This window comes from Vicia villosa, linkage group LG3 (assembly GCF_029867415.1).
Source record: "Vicia villosa cultivar HV-30 ecotype Madison, WI linkage group LG3, Vvil1.0, whole genome shotgun sequence".
Lineage (NCBI taxonomy): Eukaryota > Viridiplantae > Streptophyta > Magnoliopsida > Fabales > Fabaceae > Vicia > Vicia villosa.
Window position 1 is genome coordinate 72,572,853 of NC_081182.1, and position 21,855 is coordinate 72,594,707.

Genomic DNA, 21,855 nt, shown 5'->3' on the forward strand with positions numbered 1-21,855 from the left:
TTTTGATTCTCTACTCTATATTTATCTTTCTTTTATATTATAATTATAATAATAATATAATAATAATAATAATGATAATAATAATAATAATAATAATAATAATAATAATAATAAATAATTGTAATTAATTTTTATTTATAAAATAATTTTGTTACATACATTTAATTAAATCAGATCTTACCTTAATCTTCTAAATCAGATCTTACCTTATTCTTTTAAATCAAATCTTTTAAATCAGATCTTACCTTAATCTTTTAAATCAAATCTTTTAAATCAGATTTTGTATATATTAAAATATTTTAGGAAAAGTGAAAGCTTAAAACTGGCCGCCGGTGCTCTATTCTGTATAATCGTGTTCGTGGGTTAAATTCTATTGTCACTACCTTCAGCTATTCTGTTGAAGGTCGAAACGAAAGGGGCAATGATTATAATGAGAGAGGCCTTTAGTAGGAAATACCCAATTCCAATTCCATCTCAAAATCAAGAAAATAAGAAGAAAAAAAAATATAGGTCAGAATTTGAAGGTGCCGCCATCCCTTTTCAACGAAGGGGTTTGGCTTTGGTATCTCATATTCTGCCGTCCTCTTCTTTCTCCGCTTCATCTTTCCGTCCCTTCAAATTGAATTGAGTTTTTTCCTACTGTGATATGAGCCCCGAAACTTTACGAATTCTTGATTTTTATGAAATTTGTTTTTTCTTTAAGATCTGTTGTCGTTTTTTTGCACTTATTTGATGTTTGGATGGGGAAACAGATGCATGTTGTTTTCTCCTTGAAGAATCGGTGCGTATATAAAAAGCTTGATTAACATGTTTTCAGAAATTTGGTGATTTTGTTGTAATTGAGCAGCGGTCAGGCAACCGTAGGGATGGAATCCGCAGATGCTGAGTTTTTTTTCCTACTGTGATAGATCTTTCAAAATTAACACTTGATATGCTCCGTAACTTTTCATTTTCTTTACGAATGTTAATTTTTATGAAATTTGTTTTTGCTATCGGTCTTGATTTGAAACTATACGTTGGCGGATAAATGTGTGTACCTGGTATTGGTATTGGTGGGCTATTGGTCTTGATTCGAAACTATGCATTGGCGGATAAATGTGTGTACCTAATATCGGTATTGGTTGGCTATCGGTCTTGATTCGAAACTATGTGTTGGCGGATAACTGTGTGTACCTTTTATTGGTATTGGTTGGCTATCGGTCTTATGTGTGTACTTGGTATCATTATTGGTGGGCTATCAGTCTTGATTCGAAACTATGCGTTGGCGGATAAATGTGTGTACCTGGTATAGGTATTGGTGGGCTATCGGTCTTGATTCGAAACTATGCATTGGTGGATAAATGTGTGTACCTAATATCGGTATTGGTTGGCTATCGGTCTTGATTCGAAACTATGTGTTGGCGGATAAATGTGTGTACCTTGTATTGGTATTGGTTGGCTATCGGTCTTGATTCGAAACTATGCGTTGGAGGATAAATGTGTGTACCTGGTATTGGTATTGGTGGGCTATCGGTCTTGATTCGAAACTATGCATTGGCGGATAAATGTGTGTACCTTGTATTGGTATTGGTTGGCTATCGGTCTTGATTTGAAACTATGCATTGGCGGATAAATGTGTGTACCTGGTATTGGTATTGATGGGCTATCAGTATTGATTCGAAACTATGCGTTGTCGGATAAATGTGTGTACCTGGTATTGGTATTGGTGGGCTATCGGTCTTGATTCGAAACTATGCGTTGGCGGATAAATGTGTGTACCTTGTATTGGTATTGGTTGGCTATCGGTCTTGATTCGAAACTATGCGTTGGCGGATAAATGTGTGTACCTTGTATTGGTATTGGTGGGCTATCAATCTTGATTCGAAATTATGCGTTGTCGGGTGTGGTATACTGGAAATCATATCTCACCATTTTTATGGTGTCCTATTTTTTCATGCATATGGTATATTGTTAGAAATTGGCTCAGAATTTTCACGATGAAAAAGTATTCAAACATCAAGGATGTCTTAGAGGAACAAAAAGAATTGGATAAACTTCTGACTGACTTTTCCGTAATAATGTTTTCACATTTTATTTTGTTCCAGAATTGGATCAACTGCTGACTGACTCTTTCCCAATAATGTTTTCACATTTCATTTTGTTCCATAATTTGAATTTTCATAGTGTTGATTCAGCTCTATGATGGAACCAATTTGTTTGGTGTGGATATTGGTAGAGTCATCAGATAAGCCTAGATAGTTGATCTTTTTCAGTTGATGGGATCTGTGGGTACTTTAATTTGGTCGGATAGTGGATGAAGTCTGCTGTGTGGATCAGGCTGTTTTGATTGTGGTTGTAACTGGATCAGAAAATCAGTAGTTGACTCTCACTATTTTAGAGCATCCTGATAGCATTTTGCAGCAATTTTAATCTTGTGTGGTACTGGTGGTTTAAGCTGACTGGAGTAGTTTTGCTTTGAAGCATAGCTGTCCTGCGCAGGCTCGCATAGTGGTTTTTGTGCAGCTTTGTACTTGTCAATAGCTTGGGATGATTTTGGTGTTATAGTGGGAAAGCTTGGCACATTTGAAGCGGTTCACCGCTAGAATCGATAACGGCAGAGTATTTTCTAGGATAGTCGGCATAATTTGGTACACTTCCAAGGGATCCTAAAGAATTAAAGTAATCTCTTGTCGAGCTGGATAAAACTAAAGATAAAGGCATTGTTTAGTAATCGGATATCCAATACCTAATGGACATGGCCCAATTGGCCGACAAAGTTCCACAAATCGAACAATTAAAGGCTTAGAAGGTCAAAACGATAAAGTTTAGTAAAAAGAAAGTAACTTATGGCGAGATAGATGATGCAGAAAATGCTTTTGACTCAGATTATGAGTACGTCGAAGATGGCTGATGTCAAAACCCTACCGGAACTTATGGAAGAGGAGGCTCGGAGGCAAGATAAACTCGTGTCCAATTTGACCAACATTATTCAAGTGAAAAACAAGCACTTATTTGAGATTGAAGCAAGATGCACCTAGACTAGACTACGGAAAATATGAATTCTGCTATGACAGAAAACAATTTACTCATTCTTATAATAAAGGTAGATTTATTGAGCCTGAGTTACTTTTCATTAATTTGGATCAGGACTTGTATGTGTTGTGGATGTGGGTGTTTAGCTTTTCGTGTTTCTGATTTGCAACTTGTGCTTTTGTTACACATACAACTGCCAGTTTAATTAAATTGATTTCGGACGAATATTATGCTTGAACTTTATTTTACAATTGTCAGAATTGATTATTAATTCTAAATTTCGTGATATTTGAATTTAGAGATGAAGAAAATACAGGCAAGTGCTAAGGATCACTTCCAAAGGATTTTTAATGATCACAAAAAGCTTAAATCGAAACTGGAATTTCAGAAAAGTGAGCTTGATTTGCGGAGAATTGCTTTGGAAAAACGTGAAGCACATAATGAAAGTGAGAGAAAAAAGTTGACACTGAGCCATTCCTTGAAGCTATGAAGCAAAGATATAATGAGGAAGCCGAAGACAAAGCTACAGAACTATGTTCATTGTGGGAAGAGTATATAAAAGACCCAAATTGGCATCCGTTCAAAGTTGTCATGATTGACGGGAAAGAAAGAGTATGTTTCTGTTAAACATGGTTCTCTTTTTATCTATTTGGCCTTTTGAACCTATAATTCTGTCACTTTTTGTTATCTCAGGGGCTTAATGGTGTCGAGCCCTGTTTGGAAATGTCATAGCGGATCAATAGGAGAAAGAAAGAATAGACAACCATGAATTAAAGATGAGTATAGAAGTAGGGGTTTCAATACGATTCGAGTCAATCCTTTATGGAATTACAGAGGTCTCTCTGGAACTGTTCTTGTGGATTCAATAAAAACTGGCATGACTTAGATAATGCACTTGCATTTTAAAAAGCGTATGCGTTAGAACATCATGGGAAAAAGGATTGGTTTGTTAATACCGGGCCGAAGACGGGTCTTTATGGATGGGTTGCCCGAGCAGATGATAAACTCGTGTCCAATTGACCAACATTATTTAAGTTAAAAACAAGCACTTATTTGAGATTGAAGCAAGATGCACCAAGACTACGGCGAAAATGAATTCTGCCATGACAGAAAAAGATTTACTCATTCAATATTATAATGAAGGTAGATAGTATATGTTGTGGTTGTGGGTGTTTAGTTTTTCATGTTTCTGATTTGCGACTGGTGCTTTGGTTACACATACAACTGCCACTGTGGTGGTGCCAAATATTGCTAGAATCATTGCAATGATTGCACCCTAAAATATGGCATAGTTTAATTGATTTCGGATGAATATTATGCTTGAACTTTGTTTTAAAATTTTAAGAATTGATTATTAATTCTAAATTTCGTGATCTTTTGAATTTAGAGATGAAGAAAGTACAGGCAAGTGCTAAGGATCACTTCCAAAGGATTTTTAATGATCACGAAAAGCTTAAATCGCAACTAAAATCTCAGAAAAGTGAGCTTGAATTGCGGAGAATTGCTTTGGAAAAACGTGAAGCACATAATGAAAGTGAAAGAAAAAAGTTGGCAGAGGAGATTGAGGAGGTATAGTGTTTTTATTTTGCTCCATCCTCTATGATTGGGATTCATGAAAACTTTATATTTAATGAAACAGTTTTTTTGTGTAAGCTATTGATTATTACTCATATGGTTGTTTTGACAAATGTTTGTCCATATGATTGATACTTAGATGTGTTAGTGCTTTCAATGAAGGATTTATCAACCAAGCTTAATCAATATCCACTTTGCTTATCATGTTTAAAATCATGGAATGATTGGTTGGGAGTTTATTTTCCGTTGAATCTTCGGATAGTTAATTCTGAAAATATTGGAAATATGATAAACCTGGTAATTGTTCGAGTAGTACCTCGTTGAAGGTTGTGAATACAGAACAAGTTAGTGTTTGGATTGCAGGTGTATTTACTTTAAAAGGAAAAGTACCTCATGATTGAATTCTTATTGGAATCTTATAATCTTTGTATAGGTCAGAATTTGAAGGTGCCGCCATCCCTTTTCATCGAAGGGGTTTGGCTTTGGTAACTCATATTCTTCCGTCTTCTTCTTTCTCCCCTTGGTCTTTCCGTCCCTTCAAATTGAATTGAGTTTTTTCCTACTGGGATAGATCTTTCCAAATTTACACTTGATATGAGCCCCGAAACTTTACGAATTCTTGATTCCTACGAAATTTGTTTTTTCTTTACAAACTTTTTGCACTTATTTGATTTTTGGATGGGAAACAGTTGCATGTTGTTTTCCCGTTGAAGAATCGGTGCGTATATAAAAAGCTTGATTAACATGTTTTAGAAATTTGGTGATTTTGTTGTAATTGAGCAGCGGTCAGACAACCGTAGGGATGGAATCCACGGATGCTGAGTTTTTTTCTTACTGTGATCGATCTTTCAAAATGTACACTTGATATGAGCTCCGTAACTTTTCATTTTCTTTATGAATGTTGATTTTTATGAAGTTTGTTTTTGCTATCGGTCTTGATTCGAAACTATGCATTTGCGGATAAATGTGTACCTGATATTGGTATTGGTGGGATATCGGTCTTGATTCGAAACTATGCGTTGGCGGATAAATGTGTGTACCTAGTTTTGGTATTGGTGGGTTATCAGTCTTGATTCGAAACTATGCGTTGGCGGATAAATGTGTGTACCTAGTTTTTGTATTGGTGGGCTATCGGTCTTGATTCTAATGCATTGGTGGATAAATGTGTGTACCTGATATTGATAGGCTATCAGTCTTGATTCGAGACTATGCGTTGGCGGATAAATGTGTGTGCCTAGTATTGGTATTGGTGGGCTATTGGTCTTGATTCGAAACAATGCGTTGGCGAATAAATGTGTGTACCTGGTATTGGTATTGGTGGGCTATCGGTCTTGATTTGAAACTATGCGTTTGCGGATAAATGTGTGTACCTGATGTTGATATTGGTGGGCTATCGGTCTTGATTCAAAACTAGCGTTGGCGGATAAATGTGTGTACCTGATGTTGGTATTGGTGGGCTATCGGTCTTGATTCGAAACTATGCATTGGCGGATAAATGTGTGTACATGGTATTGGTATTGGTGGGCTATCAGTCTTGATTCGAAACTATGCATTGGCGGATAAATGTGTGTACTTGGCATTGGTATTGATGGGCTATTGGTAATTGGCTCGTAATTTCTACGATATTTCAAAGAGAGTTGTTGGTATACTGGAAATCATATCTCACAGTTTTTATGGTGTGCTATGTTTTCATGCATATGGTATATTGTTAGTAATTGGGTCGGAATTTCTACGATATTTCAAAGATAGTAGTTGGTATACTGGAAATCATATCTAACAATTTCTATGGTGTGCTATGTTTTCATGCATATGGTATATTGTTAGTAATTGGCTCGAATTTCCACGATATTTCAAAGAGAGTATTTGGTATACTGGAAATCATATCTCACCATATTTATTGCGTCCTATTTTTTCATGCATATGGTATATTGTTAGTAATTGGCTCGGAATTTTCACGATGAAAAAGTATTCAAACAACAAGGATGTCTTAGAGGAACAAAAAGAATTGGATCAACTGCTGACTGACTGTTCCACAATAATGTTTTCACATTTCATTTTGTTCCAGAATTTGAATTGTCATAGTGTTGATTCAGCTTTATGATGGAACCAGTTTGTTTGGCGTGGATATTGGTAGAGTCATCAGATAAGCCTAGACATTTGATCTTTTTCAGTTGTTGATGGGATCTGTGGGTACTTTAATTTGGTCGAATAGTGGATGTAGTGGATGAACTCGGCTGTGTGGATCAGGCTGTTTTGATTGTGGTTGTAACCACTGGATCAGAAAATCGGTAGTTGACTCTCGCTGTATTGGAGCATCCTAACAGCATTTTGCAGCAATTTTAATCCCGTGTGGTACTGGTGGTTTAAGCTGACTGCAGCAGTTTTGCTTTGAAGCATAGTTGTCCTGCGCAGGCTCGCATAATGGTTGTTGTGCAGCTGTGTACTTGTCAATAGCTTGGGATGATTTTGGTGTTACAATGGGAAAGCTTGGCACATTTGGAGCGATTCACCGCTAGAATCGATAACGGCAGAGTATTTTCTAGAATAGCCAGCATAATTTGGTTCACTTCCAAGGGATCCTAAAGAATTAAAGTGATCTCTTGTGCAGAAAGATGTTGCACGGCAGTTTTGGAACTACTATTATTGTCGAGCTGGATAAAACTAAAGATAAAGGCATTGTTTATTTCCAGTTTCTATTCAGAGGCTGGATGGTCAAGAACTGTGTTGGTCTTGGAATATCAGTCCTGGCACATTATGCTGACTACCGATTAAGAGGTTTTGCTGCATTAAAGTGATATTGTTTTGCTGGTTTTAGTCTAGGTAGTATCTGCCTCTTGAAGTTGAGTTTTTTTTATTATATAGTTTGGTTTGCTTCAATGCCTTTATGGCTGACTCTATTTTTGTTCTGTATTGGCATAGCTTATGCCATGGATATATTTTAATTATAAATAAATGATTTTTGGCTTTTTAAAATTTTGTTTACTTCATTGTCGCCATTTTTATTCTTTTAATTTGATGAAAGAAGTGCTTCAAATATATTAGTCAATAGTGAGAAAGATTGCAGGTTAAGCATTGGTCCTAGAAATTGGTTAAAATTGTGTGATTATGGAAATAGAGATTGCTTGAATTAAAAGATTCAGCATAAAGTGTAAGCGAAGTTGAATGGACTGAGAAAAGAAGTGGGTGAAAAAGCATATAATGCAGTGGTGGCAGCTTTGACAGAGACGATATGTAACCGCTGAATTATGGAATTACCAAACTGGTATTGGGGGGCTATCGGTCTTGATTCGAAACTATGCGTTGACGGATAAATGGTTGTACCTGGTATTGGTATTGGTGGGCTATCGGTCTTGATTCGAAACTATGCGTTGGCGGATAAATATGTGTACCTGGTATTGGTATTGGTGGGCTATCAGTCTTGATTCAAAACTATGCGTTGGCGGATAAATATGTGTACCTGGTTTTGGTGGGCTATCGATCTTGATTTGGAAATATGCGTTGGCGGATAAATGTGTACCTGGTATCGGTATTCGTGGGCTATCGGTCTTGATTCAAAATTTACACTTGATATGAGCCCCGAAGCTTTTCATATTCTTTACGAATTCTTGATTTTTATGAAATTTGTTTTTTCTTTTAGATCTGTATTTGTGTTTTTGCAATGATTTGATTTTGGATGGGGAAACATATGAATCTTGTTTTCTCATTGAATAATCGGTGCGTATATAAAAAGCTTGATCGCAGCAACTGCTTGTTACTGATGTTTTCAGAAATTTGGTGGATTTGTTGTGTGATTGGGCAGCGGCCAGACGACCGTAGGAATGGAATCCATAGATACTGAGTTTTTTTGTCTCATCATTCTACTAATTCCATCTCACATTTTCTTATCTTCAGCTTAAATTTAACTGTTCAATTTTCTGTAGTTTTTTTAAACCTAAATTTTTGGGGTTTTATAATAAGTAGAAAAACATTCGTTTGCAAATGTTAACCGAGTTTGAATCTATCTTCAAACAGGTCTTTTGGACGAAGTCCTCTTTGGTTAAATGGGAGTAGAAGATCAGATTTGAGAGGAGACAAGTGAAACAGTTCATGGTGGTGGAAAGAGTAATCCATAACTTTTGGGCATTTGTGGCATGTATCTGCAGAACAATATTTTATTAAAACAGAGTTATATGGCCAAGTTCTTAGAAAATAGGCTTCATTCTAATGCTCATTGAACAAAGTTTGAAATTGTTTGGTTCACATAAAAATATCATTGTATGAGTTTAAAAAAATTAAAAAATAGTGTCATGATTCAGTAATAAAGAAATTAAAATACATACAGATATTAGATTGATATATGAAAAAATCATAAATTTCACTCACAATTGAATAATCAGAAAAATGAAGTACCACAACTATAGTACATGGTATCCGATAAATGTGTGTACTTGGTATTAGTGGGCTATCTGTCTTGATTTGAAACTATGTGTTGGCGAATAAATGTGTGTACCAGGTAATTGTATTGGTGGGCTATCAGTCTTGATTCGAAATTATGCGTAGGTGGATAAACGTGTGTTCCTGGTATTGGTGGGCTATCGGTTTGATTCGAAATTATGCGTTGGCGGATAAATGTATGTACTTGGTATTGGTATTGGTGGGCTATCAAACTTGGATCGAAATTATGTGTTGGCAGATAAATGTGTGTACTCGGTAATGGTATTGGTGGGCTATCAATTTGATTCGAAATTATGCGTTGGCGGATAAATGTGTGTACCTGGTATTGGTATTGGGGGGCTATCGGTCTTGAATCGAAACTATGTGTTGGCGGATAAATGTGTGTACCCGGTATTGGTATTGGTGGGCTATCGATCTTGATTCAAAACTATGCGTTGGCGGATAAATGTGTGTACCCGATATTGGTATTGGTGGGCTATCGGTCTTGATTCAAAACTATGTGTTAGCGGATAAATGTGTGTACCCAGTATTGATATTGGTGGGCTATCGGTTTTAATTCGAAACTATGCGTTGGCGGATAAATGTTTGTACCCGATATTGGTATTGGTGGGCTTTGGTCTTCATTTGAAACTATGCGTTAGCGGATAAACGTGTGTACGTGGTATTAGTATTGGTGGGCTATCAGTCTTGATTTGAAACTATGTGTTGGCGGATGAATGTGTGTACCTGGTATTGGTGGGCTATTGGTCTTGATTCAAAACTATGCGTTGGCGGATAAATGTGTGTACCTGGTATTGGTATTGGTGGGCTATCAGTCTGTATTCGAAACTATGCGTTGGCGGATAAATGTGTGTACTTGGTATTGGTATTGGTGGACTATCGGTCTTGATTCGAAATTATGGGTTGGCGGATTAATGTGTCTACCTGGTATTGATATTGGTATTGATGGGCTATCGGTCTTGATTCAAAATTATACGTTGGCGGATAAATGTGTGTACCTGATATTGGTATTGGTGGGCTATTAGTCTTGATTCGAAACTATACGTTGGCGGATAAATGTGTGTACCCGGTATTGGTATTGGTGGGCTATCGGTCTTGATTCAAAATTATGCGTTGGTAGATAAATGTGTGTACCTGGCATTGATATTGGTGGGCTATCGGTCTTGATTTGAAACTATGCGTTGGCGGATAAACGTTGTTTACCTGACATTGGTATTGGTGAGCTATCAGTCTTGATTCGAAACTATGCGTTGGCGAATAAATGCGTGTACCTGGTATTGGTATTGGTGGGCTATCGGTTGATTCAAAATTATGCGTTGGCGGATAAATGTGTGTACCTGGCATTGGTATTGGTGGGCTATCGGTCTTGATTCGGATCAACTGCTGACTGACTGTTTCACAATAATGTTTTCGTATTTCATTTTGTTCCAGAATTGGATCAACTGCTTACTGACGACTGTTTCACAATAATGTTTTTCACATTTCATTTTGTTCCAGAATTGGATCAACTGCTGACTGACTGTTTCACAATATTTTTACTTTTCATTTTGTTCCAGAATTTGGATCAACTGCTGATTGACGGTTTCACAATAATGTTTTCACATTTCATTTTGTTCCAGAATTGGATCAACTGCTGATTGACTGTTTCACAATAATGTTTTCACGTTTCATTTTGTTCCAAAATTTAGATTGTCATAGTGTTGATTCAACAATATGATGGAACCAGTTTGTTTGGTGTGGATATTGGTAGAGTCATCAGATAAGCCTAGACGTTTGATCTTTTTCAGTTGATGGGATCTGTGGGTACTTTAATTTGGTCGGGTAGTGGATGAACTCTGCTGTGTGGATCAGGCTGTTTTGATTGTGGTTGTTACTGGATTAGAAAATCGGTAGTTTACTCTCGCTGTGTTAGAGCATCCCTACAGCATTTTGCAGTGATTTTAATTCTGTGGTACTGGTGGTTTAAGCTGACTAGAGCAGTTCTGCTTTGAAGCAAAACTGTCCTGCGCAGGCTCGCGTCGCGGTTTTTGTACAGTTGTGTACTTGTCTATAGCTTGGGATGATTTTGGTTTTACAGTGGGAAAGCTTGGCACATTTGGAGCGGTTCACCGCTAGAATCAATAACGATAAAGTATTTTCTAGGATAGTCACATAATTTGGTTCACTTCCAAGTGATCCTAAAGAATTAAAGTGATCTCTAGTACAGAAAGATGTTGCACGACAGTTTTCGAACTGCTATTATTGTCGAGCAATATGGATTCAGTTGATAATTTGACTGGAATGAGCAAAGCACTGAATAAAACTGAAGATAATGGCATTGTTTATTTCCACTTTCCAATCAGAGGCTTGATTGGTTAAGAGCACTAAGGAAATTTTGAGCTTGGTTGATCTTGGAATAACAGTCCTGGCACATTATGCCAATCACCTATCAAGAGGTTTTGTAGAATTAATGTCATACTGGGTTGCTAGTTTTAGTCTAGGTGTGTCTGGTTGCTTGCTTGCCTTGGATCTATGTTAGTTATAAATAAATTACTTTTTGGCTTTTAATTTTTTTTTACTTCATTTTCACTATTTTTATTCTTTTAATTTGATGAAAGAAGTGCTTCAAATAGTAATCAATACTGAGAAAGGTTCAGGTTAAGCATTGATCCTAGAAATTGGTTAGATTGTGTGATTATCGAAATAGAGATTGCTCTTATTGTCTTCCAATAAACACTAGTAAATTTGACTTTACCTACTCATTTGATTTGGCTTAAATGACTAAAAAGGGGGCAAACTCTGGATTCTTCCACCGATGTGTAATGATTAGAAGGAAGACAAATGAGATATGTAGCTTAGAGTCTCAAGATGCTTTGATAAGTGGGGTTCAAGAAATAAAACAATAAATTTATGATCACTTCTCAAAAGTGTTTCAGAGGCAAAACGGTGAATAGACCAGTTCTAAATGAGTTTGAGTTTAGAAAGATCAAAGCGTAGGATAATATTGTGCTTACAGGGGAATTTTTAGAGGAAGATATTTGAAGACAGTTTGGGATTGTGATTGTTCGAAGAATTTAGGTCCAGAGGTTCAGATGATGTATCGTTTGGATTTATTAAAGAGTTCTGGGATGTGATTAAGAGTGACTTCATTAGATTAATTGGAGAGTTTCATATGAATGGGAGGATAGTTCGTGGTGCTAGATTGCATTCTTATAGCAAATGAGTTGGTAGACGATGCTAGGCGTAGAAAAAAATTTTGGTGTTGGTAAATGGGAGACCAACTAAAGAATTTGTAGTCGGGATAGGTCTTAGGCAAGGGGACCCGTTGTCTCTGTTTTTGTTACTGATAGCGGCAGAGGGTCTGAATCTAATGATGTCCAAAAGTGTAAAAAAGAACCTTTTTGACGGATATCAGTTTGGAAATGGCGAGGTGAAGATTTCACATATTCAATACGCATATGATACAACTATAGTATGTGAGAGAAGCTGGAAGAATATCTTGGCAGTTAAGGCAATCTTGCAGTTATTTGAATTGGTGTCTGGGTTGAAAGTGAATTTTCACAAGAGTTCGTTAACAGGGGTTAATTTAAAACAATCTTGGCTGGAGGAGGCAACAATTGCTTTAAATTGTAAAGTGGGGGAGTAAACTTTTAGTATTTAGGGCTGCCGGTGGGAAGCAATCATCGGAGTGAACGAGAGTGGATACCCGTGGTGGAAACAGTTAGAAATAGTAGTCTTCGTGGAACAATTAACATATTTCAGTGGGTGGCTGTATTATCCTACTGAAAGTTGTCTTGTATGCCTTACCGGTCTACTATCTTTCTTCAAAGCTTCAACATGTATTATCGCTATGCTAGAATCTACTTTTAAATTTTTTCTGTGGGGTGGAGGGATAGAAAGTAGAAAAAGTGAATTGGGTTAAGTGGGAGAAGGTGTGTCGTGCGAAGGAAGAATGGGGTTTGGGGATAAAATCCTTAAGAGATTTAATTTGGCCTTATTGGGAAGTAGAGATAAGAGATGGGAGACATGTGTGGATTAATAGATGGCATGGAATGGTTGTTGAGGATAACAAGAAGTTAGAGGAAGAAATTATAGAAAAGGTGCAAAGAGTCAGAATGAGAGTTGACACGAAGGATAGATGGAGATGGATAAAAAACGAGTATTCTGTCAAAGAAGCTTATGTAGTGATCATTGATGGCCGGGAAGCAGAATCTAATGAAGATAGGTTTTTTCTGATGCTTGGTGTAATTTGGTGCCGCCAAAAGTCTTCGCTTTTGTCTAGAGATGTAGCACAACAAAGTCCCGACGAGAGATAATTTGATCAAAAGAGGCATCTTGGTTGAATCTCGAAATTCTCGCGTGTTTGGCTACGGAAGAGAGGAGAGTGTTGAGCAATTGTTCTTCTAATGTCTGATAGATTTTGAGGCTTGGAACGAGATCCTAAGATGGATGAATTGTCACAGGGGGCTGCATAATTCCGCAGCTTCAAACTTTTTTCAGTTCAGATGGCTGTTTGTGGGGGCAATGTCATCATGGAGAGGTATTTAGTAATTTGGTTTGTATTCATTTGGATTTAGTTTGAGTAGCGTATCTCTAAGGATTCGGTTGCATGGTGTGGTGTAGGTTGCTGTTAGGGAGAGGGTCTGGTTTTTGCCTCTGCTTAACTGTTTTATTCCAGTGTTGCATTCTTATAGCTCGGGATGATTTTGGTGTTACAGTGGGAAAGCTTGGCACATTCGGAGCGGTTCACCGCTAGAATCGATAAAGGCAGAGTATTTTCTAGGGTAGTCAGCATAATTTGGTTCACTTCCAAGGGATCCTAAAGAATTAAAGTGATCTCTTGAACAAAAAGATGTTGCACGACAGTTTTGGAACATTGTGAGCTGTGTTGGTTTTGGAATATCAATCCTGGCACATTATGCCGATCACCAATCAAGAGGTTTTCAGAATTAATGTGATACTGGTTTGCTGGTTTTAGTCTAGGTGGTGTCAGGTTTCTTGCTTGCTTGCCTTGGGATCTATTTTAGTTATAAATAAATTACTTCTTTGGTTTTTAAATTTTTTTTACTTCATTTTCACTATTTTTATTCTTTTAATTTGATGTAAGAAGTGCTTCAAATATTAATCAATATTCAATACTGAGAAAGGTTGCAGGTTAGCATTGATCCTAAAAATTGGTTAGATTGTGTCATTATCGAAATCGAGATTGCTTGATTTAAAAGATTTGGCATATACATGAAATTGAACGTTAAATCAAAATCAAGTAAAATTGGTTGAAAGATTTTATGTTTGAATCTAGTTTTGTAGGAATGATTAAGATTTGGAAGTATAGTCGGAAACATTGAGGGGGGGGGGGGGGGGGGGGGGGGGGGGATGATTAAAATGTGAGAAATGTAAATGTTGCTCAATTTAAATGTGCAAAAAATTTAATTTTCTAATTGGGTGTGTTGGTTTGACGTTAAGAGTTTAGAATAAAAAAATGTAGGTTTCAATGCTTAAGAACTTAAAAATTCTAGCATAGTTTCGATGTCATTTTGCTGTGAATATAAGAAGTTAAAAATTTTAGAATTTAAGAACTTAGAAATTCTAGCTGTTTAGAACAAAAAACCCAGGTTTCAATGCTTAAGAACAAAGAAATTCTAGCATGATTTCGATGTCATTTTGACCGAGAGTTTAAGAGCATAGCTAGTTAGACGTGCGTTTGTGGCATATTCCATTGTGAAAAAAACACATTATATATAAAGACAAGAATCACAAATTGCTCTATTCATAAAATGCATCATGGTGAAAAAATTTAGAAGTAAAAACCATAAAATTTTAACTTTAAACATATGTAAAAGAATAAGAGAATTAATAGAAGGAAAGTGAGTTATTTTGAATGCGAAGATTATTTGGATTTTTTTGTTGGCAGAGGAGATTGAGGAGGTATAGTGTTTTTATTTTGCTCCATCCCCTATGATTGGGATTCAAGAAAAATTTATATTTATATTTGATGAAGCAACTTTTTTGTGTATGGTATTGATTACTATTCATATGGTTTTTTGACAAATGTTTGTCCACATGATTGATACTTTGATGTGTTAGTGCTTTCAATGAAGGATTTATCAACCAAGGTTAATCAATATCCACTTTGCTTTTCATGTTTAAAAATCATGGAATGATTGGTTGGGAGTTTATTTTCTGTTGAATCTTTGGATAGTTAATTCTGAAAATACGGGCATCATGATAAAACTGGTTTTTATTCGAGTAGTACCTCGTTGAAGGTTGTGAATCCAGAACAAGGTATTTACTTTAAAAGGGAAAGTAGCCCATGATTGAATTCTTAATGGAACTTTATAATCTATGTATAGACTATTTGTGCACTTCGACTGAGTGTGTCTTTGATCTTAATCTTGGTAGTGCTCCCTTGCTTGTTACTTAAGTCCTTGATGATGTGGGAGAAGATAGTACCAATATTTAACAGTAATTGTTACTGAAAGCAGATCAAAATGTTCTTAAGTAACAGTAATTGTTACTTAAGTCCTTGATGATGTGTGGTTATATTCTATGCTCTTAATGATATGAAATTATGTTCTTACTGTGTCTGCGAAGTCATTTAAATAATATTTTGCTTCAATAGAGCAACTGAAAGCAGATCAAAATGTTTTGAAACTGGCTGAAGATCAAAAGGTCAGTACTGCCTTTTTATTAGTTTTGTTAATGAACATAAGTGTGCTTGTCAGGTTCAGAGTAACGTAGTATTTATGCTATTTGAATGTCTATTATACAGAAACAAAAGGAACTCCATGCTAAAATCATTCAGATTGAAAAACAATTGGATATGAAACAAAAGCTGGAATTATACCTAGATTAATGAATATAATCCTAGTGGGCGATATGTAACCTCCGAATTATGGAACTACAAAACTGGAAAAAGAGAAACTTTGAAGGAAGGAGTACAATTTTTGTTGAACACATGGAAACGCAAGAAAGGAATGTTGCGAAGGTTTGTATACAATTTTGTTACTCTATATTCATGTTACTGAAATTTACCTAAAACTGGTGGAAAAAAAAGAAAAGAAATCTATGACCAATTATTGTGTCTTACCCCTTTCCATATGAATACTGCTACTGTTTTAATAACAATTTCATGTTACAATGGATGGTTGATGTTGATGGCGCAAATATAATAACTTATGCATGGCAGCTGGTTTGCACACATCCATATTTGTAGAGCTGTGAACTCATGGTTAATGTATGTTTAAGTGATCTATGGATATGTTAAACTAGTTAGTTTCACTATTTCACTAGACAGATGGTAATTTTCAAGACTCAAAACTGCTTTTGCTCTAGAGTGAGTGACAGTCTTTGGTATTATCTCTAGCATGGAAGACACATATTTTGATAAGAAACTTGTATGACAATATATTACTAGCCTTTTAATTATCAAGTTTCTTTCTTCTTCTCTTTGACTGATGAAGTGAGGGTCCAAAAACAACCCACCAGATCAAAAAGCAGGCAAGATGTTACTTTCTATGAGTAAAGAGCATTTTGGTAAGGTTTTAGTGTGTGTTGAATAAACTGTCATGTATGCCAAAGCTTTGTCATACTGTTGAGACAAAAATTTCGTAGTGAATCTATGAATTTGTCAAAATTGTTTAATCAGTGAATCTCTTGGTCTATCAGCGTTATGCCTCACCCCGTGTCAAGGTCTGCCAAACCCATTGCATTTGTAAGACACTCTAATCTATTTTAGCTCGGTTTGGGTCAGTGGCTTCTATTTTAGGAATGTTATTTGTTATTTCACCTTTCATTTGTTGATGCTGTTATATTCAATTTATGTCTAAGATGTGTTCATAATTCTTAGGGAATGAGACTAACAAGTATGGATCTATTGTTAAAGAGTCTCATTTTCTCAGTAATCTCGGGTTATTGTTATAACATTCAAGAAAATCAACTATTGAAACTATTTAAACTGGCCAGTTGGGTAAACATGAGGTTTCTTAGACAAAAATTCTTAAGTCATCTCACTAAGAAGTCAAAAGAAACTCAAAAGTTATGTGTTGAATGAGTGAGCAAGTGGACTGTTAATTAGTCTCTTACATGATAATATAATCCATTTAGTAATTTCTATTGGTTTGATTAGCACTTTATACAACATGCTATAATATTTGAAAAGAAGACAAAATGCTATAATATTTAACAAAAAGACAAAATGTATAGTCTAGTGATATACTGATATTCAACACCTTTATGCTGTTAGTTCGGAGCCATATCCTTTTTTGAACTTAAGAAAGGTGAAGTGGAGATTGTCCTAAGTGCATTTATTGCAACAGATTTGGTCATAATATTGGTTATAAGCATTATCGTGTTGGCTTGAGTGCCTTCTTCATCGGGCCTTGTTGCAGCTTCGTAAACAGGAGCTAAGGCATAAGATCTAAGAATACTGCCATCAAAGCTTAAAACTTCAGTTCTACATCGTTGTCGAGTTGCAAGTTTTAACCTTTGATTCTCACTTGATGCCCCTGAAATGGGAGAGAAAGGGTCCACAAGTGGATTCCATCTTCCACTAGCATAGTTCATAAGCTGCCGTGAGGATTCCTTAAATTGTTCCTTCTGGTAAAGTACCTTAGCAGCAGGCCCTGTTGCTTGGTACTCTGAAGAAATGTCATGTAACTTTCTCCTTAAGCTTTGCATTGCATGATGGTGTTACCAAATGATCCAGATTGAAGCAATTCAGATGACACCACCCTTCTACATATATCATTACATACGATGGGCTAAATAATGGCATCCCAAACTCGACACTCAACGGAACCCAATCATACTTTTCATCAGGTGAAAACTGGTCAGGCTCTATATCATTAAACAATTTAAGTAAGCGGATGTATCCAACTGTCCATAGTTCCATCGTGTCTGCCAAATCGCTCAATAGAGACTTCACCTTTGAACTTTCTTCTTCGGATATTCCCGACTCTTTTCCAACAGGAGCAATTGAGCCATCGGCGTTCTTTAAAAGCAAAGCGATATCCATAGTAATCAGTTTTCCAGATTTATCAAGATCAAACTTATTGAGAGGCAGCACCAGTACGGCTGAATGCTTAAGAAGTGAATTTAAACAATGCAAAAGTATACTTCCCTTCACTAAACTTCCCTCCTAACCCTCTTATTGTGGAACCATCCCAAGACCATATGAGAGCTTTCTCACAGCCAGCCAATGGAGCAGGAAGCGAGCGCAGACACCGTCCTTTCATCAGAACAACTGACAGAGGCCCACTTGTTACAGTTGAATATAATACTAATTTCATCCAAGTACTCATAGAAGAATACGAGGGAGGACCAAAATGAACAGGAACCCCAGGTCTAGGAAGAACTGATGAATGAGGAAGAGGCAATATGGACACAACTATAATATAGTCACGAAGAAACAAATGATCAAGGGTTGCTGGTGAAAGAGAAGCCAAGCTTTCACAACGGAGAATATCTACACAGTATTTTTTTTCCTCTTTAGCATTTCTGTTCCAACATTTGACCCTTCAACCATTAGTTTCTCATTGTTTTGGAGATTTTCATCATTACTGGAATCCAGTATGTCATTGCCATCACCTTCCAATGTAATAGAACTGGTTCCATCACTAGGAAAACCTTCATAGGAAACAGAAACCTCAGTAGACTTCTCCAAATCTAAACTCAATAAATCATCATTATTTATCTCAGCTTCTGTAACCCCAGAGTCTCCTAATTTTTCAGACAAGGATTTTTCAGCTGTTTGAGAGCTTGGTTCATCATTGCTTGGAGTAGCCATATTTATCTTATCAAGTCCTTCCTCGACTTTCACATCAGAAGCAACTCCGCCTGATTGTAGACATTCTAATACACATCGCAGGCTCAATACGTGATTGGCAAATTCCTGCAGTTCTCCCTCAAATTTTGCACCTTCCAGAGGGCTTAGATCCTTGCAAAGATAAAAAATGCTGGCATGACCTAATTTACCCGCTTCATAAAGCGTAACAGCATGAGAATTCAGACCCGGTGAAACAGAACCATCATAAGATAGGATGTTATATTGGCATCAACTATGAAGGCAACACGTGTATAGGCCGAAAGAGGACCATGGTTGCTTGAACCCGAAGCATCCGCTTGAATATCATTATCAATATGGATATTGTCAAACCATGACTAGCAAGAGAAACATCTTCATCACTAAATACATTTCTTGGAGACCCGGGTATACTTGTATCTTGAAGCATAGAAGATGGATCAATGACTTTTGTTGCCATCCTAATCAACATACAAATGATGCAGTAGCCTGCAGTTGTGACAAGTCAGACTGTAGGGTTGTTGCCAACTCAGCAACAGATGCATTTTCATTTGAAACAACACAAACTGCATACAGTAACTCTTCAATAGGATCTTCATAAAGACTAGTAACTCTTCAATAGGATCTTCATAAGACTGCTCCCTGTTGGATACAAAACCTTCAAGCCTTGAAACTTTGAACCGATCCTCGGGATACACTGGAACATCAAAATAGATCAATCCGCGTCTATAGAGATCCTTTATAACTTCAGGATCAAACAGGATAAATGAATTTGTATCCACCAATGATAATGGAAGATAATATGAATTGAGATACACTACAATGTGGTATATGATTATTTGTACAGTTTAAGGCTTCACGTGATTCATCATCGACAAGAATTACTCACATTGCTAGTTTCTACCATCTCGTTATCCCAACCCTTGTTTGCTAGCCCTTGGGTTTAGACTTTGAAGTTTTTGAACATGTTTATATTAATTCGTCTCTATTATATAAAAAAGAAAAATTCAACCTAAACTCACACATCACATTATAGTTTGAGACAGGTAAAAACAAAAGTCAATGGTATTCGTCAAGTCATTTCTCTATCGTGTTTTTCTCTTAATTTTGTTCGTTTAGTTTTCAATATATCAAATTTCATCTACGATTGTTTTCACTTCTATTAGATTATCCAAATTTTAAAAAGTTCAAAGTTATCGTTCTTCACTTGTCCTAGTTGCATCTTTTAGATTGTAAATCGTGATAGTATAGAAGCGTTTCTTTCCTTAATAGTACTCAATAATAAAGTAATCATCTTTTTTTACGTCATTTCACTAGTAATATACCCGTGCATCGCACGGGTAAAAATTATTTAGTGTAAAATTATTTAGTAGTATAAAATTATACTGTAAATATAGACAATTATTAATTAAATAAAATAGATATTTTACTGATAATATTCCGTGAGAAAAATAAAAATTTTGACATTTAAAAATAAGCATTTCGTGTCTCAAATGAAGACAATTGTTAATTAAAATAATTTTGTATGGTAAATTTGTATTCAAATGCACATTAAAAGCAATATTTATCAATGTTTTTTTTTTTTAATTTAACTAGTCGTGTCCCGCTATAAATTTTAAAATGTTATTTGATATTTTTGATAATATTTTTAAATATATATTAGAAATAATATTTGTATATGATTTTTTGGTTGAATGTAATTGATTGTATCCCGTATTATTTCATAAATTATTTCAATCAAATTTTTAACATTAAAAAAATGCAAATGGTTGATAGTCTAAAATGATTCAATAACACTTTAAGTCTGTGAACATGGTTTAAAAAAATAGAATTGTAAGTATATGATAAATTTTTATGAAAGAGAGTGAAATAATAATATATTAGATCTATCATAATATATTAGATCCCTATGATAGTAGTAGTGGTATTCAAAATCTGTACTTTTTTTCAAAAGATTGTGTTAATGCTATTTTGTTTTCTTTTGACCATCATTTACTCATTTGTTAGACTAACTTTATGTATATTTCAATGTGTACATATCACTTAATATTGCATTGTCAATTTTTACAGTACACTTTATAGCGATGTTGATGTTGATATTAGAGAAAGATTTAGATAAAGTCATCCAATTACACACTTCAGTTATCATTGGACTATTTACTAATTGAGCAAGCTACTTAATCTTCCATAATCTCCCCTTTTACAATATCTAAAACTGTTGTACAAATTAAAATTAGTTCTTGACAATATGTAACACTGTTTGCATTTGCATGTCTTCCACTTTGAGGCTATTTAATAAGACCAATTAGGACATTTTTACAGCAAAGCATTTTCCTTAATCAATTAAAAAACAAAAAATTTGCTATATAAAACTTTCATATATAGCTTCGTTCTTAAATAAATTTTATCATTAAGATATTTAATCAAAAAATAAAATTGTCATTCATTAATGTAAAATAGAAGACGAATCAATGACTTTTGTTGCCTATCCCAATCGACATACAAATGATGCAGCAGCCTGCAGTTGTGACAAGTCAGCCTGTAGGGCTGTTGCCAACTCCGCAACAGATGCATTTTCATTTGAAACAACACAAACTGCATACAATAACTCTTCAATAGGATCTTCATAAGACTGCTCCCTGTTGGATACAAAACCTTCAAGCCTTGAAATTTTAAACTGATCCTCGGGATACACTGGAACATCAAAATAGATCAATCCGCGTCTATAGAGATCCTTTATAACTTCAGGATCAAACAGGATAAATGAATTTGTATCCACTAGTGATAATGGAAGATAATATGAATTGAGATACACTAAATACAATGTGGCTTCACGTGCTTCATCATCGACAAGAATTACTCACATTGCTAGTTCTACCATCTCGTTATCCCAGCCCTCGTTTGCTAGCCATTGGGTTTAGACTTTGAAGTTTTTGAACATGTTTATATTAATTCAACCTAGACTCACATCATATTATAGTTTGAGACAGGTAAAAACAAAAGTCAATGGTATTGGTCAAGTCATTTCTCTTTCATGTTTATCTCTTAATTTTGTT

General features: G+C 35.6%; 2 long non-coding RNA genes and 1 pseudogene across 5 annotated transcripts; 2 read left to right on the forward strand and 1 right to left on the reverse strand.

Moving 5' to 3' along the window:
* The first annotated feature begins 291 nt into the window (after positions 1-291).
* LOC131661862 (uncharacterized) lies at positions 292-14,345 on the forward strand. 4 transcript variants are annotated; one of them, XR_009301286.1, is made up of 5 exons: positions 292-3,082; positions 3,312-4,155; positions 4,400-4,581; positions 8,599-13,540; positions 13,624-14,345. It is a non-coding gene; the product is annotated as an uncharacterized LOC131661862 (long non-coding RNA). The 4 variants fall into 4 exon arrangements; XR_009301285.1 differs by having other exon boundaries at positions 302-3,082; positions 8,599-14,345; XR_009301287.1 differs by lacking the exons at positions 8,599-13,540; positions 13,624-14,345 and adding an exon at positions 6,653-8,589 and having other exon boundaries at positions 302-3,082.
* A 51-nt stretch (positions 14,346-14,396) lies between these two features.
* LOC131661863 (uncharacterized) lies at positions 14,397-16,444 on the forward strand. Its single transcript, XR_009301288.1, has 2 exons — positions 14,397-15,669; positions 15,770-16,444. It is a non-coding gene; the product is annotated as an uncharacterized LOC131661863 (long non-coding RNA).
* Positions 16,445-17,238: 794 nt separating this feature from the next.
* Positions 17,239-19,397, reverse strand: LOC131658320 (uncharacterized; annotated as a pseudogene).
* Positions 19,398-21,855: the final 2,458 nt, after the last annotated feature.